We start from the raw sequence: 4359 nt of genomic DNA on the forward strand, positions 1-4359 counted from the left end.
ATATCTAGAAGTGTGCAAAAATGCATAAATTATGAATTGCATGCAATGGAAGATACGAACTTGTAAATTTGATGTCGTTTTAGATGTTAGGTCAGTTGTTACGATCTATATGTAAACTTGTCATATAAAGGCGGGAACCCTCAATTAAAAGATTGATTTAAGAGACATACCATGTGCTATGCACGGGTAAAATAAAAAATGGTAGGCATACAAGTTTGCATTTTCAAAATTCATTTTAAAAAGGAACACTTTACATGTCTGGAATTTTGGCAACGATCGCCCTCCATATGTAGGTACCTAGATATAATTGGATAGAACTGCAATGCTTAAAGAACCTAAACAAAGCCTGGTCTAATTTTGGAGTTATTGCCCTTTGTTCATTTTTACACTCTGATATCATCAGGAAACTTTATAGATAGATAGATCTCATTGAATAGAAGTGCATTGCAAAAAAACATAACTCCACTTTGCCTAATTTTGGAGTTTTTGCCCTTTGTTCATTTTTTTTATAATTTCCTGTGTCCAGAACCTTCTCGGGGAGCATCACCCGGTTCAACCGGTTCTTGTTAGTTTCTGTAACAAATCCAAATCTTTGCTTGATCTGTACTTAATTGTTCTGTGTTAAAATTTGTTACTGTTTGTTTTCATTCAGAACAGAATAATAGGCGTTGGTTACTTTTGTAAGGGAAACACTGTAAAGAACAGAACAAGTTGTCTATAATTCTCTAATGAACCAGCATTGTCTCTGTTTTGTTAAGGTCCTTTTGAGCTTGTCTTTTTAATATCATTATTACATTCCCGGTAAAACTTTTTTTGGTGTTTTTTGCCTTGGCATGGTATTACTATATTCACATTCTTTTTAGTTGAGGTAGTGTAAAGGTTTTTAATATCATTATTACATTCCTGGTAAAACATTTTTTGGTGTTTTTTGCCTTGGCATGGTATTACTATATTCACATTCTTTTTAGTTGAGGTAGTGTAAAGGTTTTCCTAAACATTAGTACATGAACAAAGTTGTTGTTCAATAAAATTGTCCTTTTTGGCACATTCTAACATTTAACAAGTTAAACTGCTATTATTACCAAATATGGTAAGTGTAATAAGACGATAACCAACATCTTTGAGCATTAATTACAAAATTTATGAGCTGGAAAAAAAGTTATTTCTGGAAAAATGTAATGCTTTAAACTGCCAAGTACTTACAGTGATGAAATTGTAAATTGCCAATGAGAGCCAAAGTCTTTAATGGAGGTTCTTTGCATCTGTTACTGAAATGTTTAATTATCCCCCGCCGAAAGGCTGAGGGGGATATAGAAATAGTCTCCGTCCGTCCTTCCGTCCGACATTTTTGTCCGGAGCATATCTCAAAAAGTATTTGAGGTATCAACTTGAAACTTCATAGGTGGATAGACCTCATTGAGGAGGAGTGCAGTGCACAAGAATGATAACTCTACCCTGCATAATTTTTGAGTTATTGCCCTTTGTTATTTTTCAAAATTAATTTTTGTCCAGAGCATAACTCAAAAAGCCTTTGAGATATCAACATGAAACTTCATAGGTGCATAGATCTCACTCAGGAGGTGTGCAGTGCACAAGAATGATAACTCTACCTTTCATAATTTTTGAGTTATTGCCCTTTGTTATTTTTCATACTTAATTTTTCACCTGAGTGGAGCATAACTCAAAAGTGTTTGAGATGTCAACATGAAATGTCATAGGTGGATAGATCTTATTGAGGAGGAATGCTGTGCGCAAGAATGATAACTCTTCCCTATATAATTTTTGAGTTATTGCCCTTTGTTCTTTTTCATACTATTTTGTCAGGAGCTTATCTCAAAAAGTATTTGAGGTATCAACTTGAAACTTCATAGGTGGATGGATCTCATTGAGGAGGAGTTCAGTGCAAGTAATGCCTGAAAAAGGATAACTCTTCCCTGCATAATGTTTGAGTTATTGCCCTTTGTTATTTTTCAAAATTAATTTTTGTCCAGATCATAACTCAAAAAGCGTTTGAGGTGTCAACATGATACTTCATAGGTCCATAGATCTCACTCAGAAGGTGTGCAGTGCACAAGAATGATAACTCTACCTTTCATAATTTTTGAGTTGTTGCCCTTTATTTTTCATACTTAATTTTTCACCTGAATGGAGCATAACTCAAAAGTGTATGAGATGTCAACATGAAATGTCATAGGTGGATAGATCTTATTGAGGAGGAATGCTGTGCGCAAGTATGATAACTCTTCCCTATATAACTTTTGAGTTATTGCCCTTTGTTCTTTTTCATACTATTTTGTTGGGAGCTTATTAAGGTATCAACTTGAAACCTCATAGGTGGATAGATTTTACTGAGGAGGGTGCAGCACACAAGAATGATAACCTACCCTGCATTATTTTTCAGTTATTGCCCTTTGTTATTTTCAGCCATCAGTATTCACATAGGTTTCAAATCTGTTATCACTTCAGCCATCAGTTTTCATTACCAAAAGACCTCTTAAAATTGAATTATTCTGCTCTACTACATATACATTCTTCCAATGAGCAAACACATTCGGCGGGGGATGGCCATGTTGACATGGCTCTTGTTTATAATATTCTGAGCAATAAATTGTAAAGGTTGTTTCAGTTTTCTAATGATTATTTTTTCAAATGTCAGCTCAGTTGTGTTGGGTTTATTTTTATTGCATTCTATATGGTTAAGGTAGTGTAAAGGTTTTCAAAAACATGGACCAGAATTGAGGTCAACGGGTTTTTTTGTGTAAAATGTTGTATTTAAAGCACTTTAACATCAATGATTAAATAAATCTTATCATATATAATAGTAACTAATAATTCTATATAAGCATTTAAACACCCTAGCAGTAAAAATGTAATGTTACGTAAGATAATAATAATGGCATACAAAATTGAGAACAGCAATTTATCAGATTAGAAAAAAATAAAAAAATTGTGGAAATGATGCCTTGATTATCAGGTTGTTGCAAGCTAATGTTCTGTTATGACTAACCCAGGGAGTCTGGGTGCCCTTTAGCTGACATTTTCAGCATTGCAACAAATGCCAGGCAAATATATGTGTGATATCGTCTTCTGTTACATATCATATATGAGATTTAGAATGTATACTTTCACTATCATAATGTTAAAGAGATTAAAGAAAGCATTATGATTAATATGACCTTATTGATCAACTATTTTTTAAGCTCGCCCATACAAAATGTATTGAGAGCTGTCCTACTCACTGTGGCCTCCATGTCTTGTCCAGATTTCAGATAAAAGTTTTGGTGCAGTAAAGTATTTTAATTATTTCTTACTATAATTTTTTATTTCTCAAGGTATCAACTTCAAATCAAATATATGTTACTTATTATCACCCACATCATGTGTGACAAGATTTATAACTCAACCATGAATATTTCCAGAATTATTCCCCCCCCCCCTTTGAACTTTGAAATTGATTTTTTCTTTATTTTTCAAAGCAAATAATTTACTTTAAACTTTGATTTAAAGTTTCATATTCACTTCCATATAATAGTTGTATGACAAGGTTCATAACTCTAGTGTCAATATTTTCTGAATTATCTTCTCATAAAACTTAAAATTTTTCTTATATTTCTGTAACTTCTTATTGCTTCAGGGATGTCGGAATAACTTTTATTGACATGGTCACATGTATATTATGTGGTGCACAGATATTGAACACTTGAGTGCGTTCTTGATACTGATACAGAATATATATTAACTCCTAATTGTTTTTTGTTTTTGTTTTTTTTTCATATAAAAGTTTTGTCTTCCTTTACTGTGTCCAGTATTTAACCAGTATTTAATTAGTCGAGCGTGTCTGTCTCCTCTGACAGCTCTTGTTTATGAAGTCAACTATATAGGTTGGTTTCATTATTGGCTTGCCTGTGCAAGTTTTGTCTGTTTTTATTAGGGCAATGATAATATTAGCATGTTTCATTGGTTCTTTCTGACACAGATGTGTGTCAGTTCCTTCATTATTGTCTATACTTCCAGTCCTAAAATTGGAAAATGAACAATGTATTAAACATTGTTTATTTACAGCTCATGTAACAGCAACCTGTTTATAAGATATCCCCCTGACATTCAAATTGCAATTACATGTACTGTACTATCATGAGCTGTTGCTTAACCACAACAATCATTTCCTCAGCTAACAAGATCAATTTTTCTGCATGTGTTTATGCAACAAATTCTGTTTGAATGTTAAATAATTTCTTCACTGTGCATTGTAGTAAAAGCAAAGGTTTGATTTTATTCAAAGGGGATAATATAATGTTTCTCCGTTGTACAAGGTAGTGTAATGGTCGCTAAAAATAATGTTCCATAGAGTATGATCAC

General features: G+C 32.9%; 1 long non-coding RNA gene across 1 annotated transcript; it reads left to right on the forward strand.

Annotated features, from left to right (window-relative positions):
- The first annotated feature begins 569 nt into the window (after positions 1–569).
- Positions 570–3300, forward strand: LOC132737692 (uncharacterized). Its single transcript, XR_009626772.1, has 2 exons — positions 570–1871; positions 2335–3300. It is a non-coding gene; the product is annotated as an uncharacterized LOC132737692 (long non-coding RNA).
- The last annotated feature ends 1059 nt before the right edge of the window (positions 3301–4359 follow it).

The sequence above is a fragment of the Ruditapes philippinarum genome, unplaced genomic scaffold (assembly GCF_026571515.1).
Source record: "Ruditapes philippinarum isolate M1 unplaced genomic scaffold, ASM2657151v2 ctg4291_1_1_1_1, whole genome shotgun sequence".
Taxonomy (NCBI): Eukaryota; Metazoa; Mollusca; class Bivalvia; order Venerida; family Veneridae; genus Ruditapes; species Ruditapes philippinarum.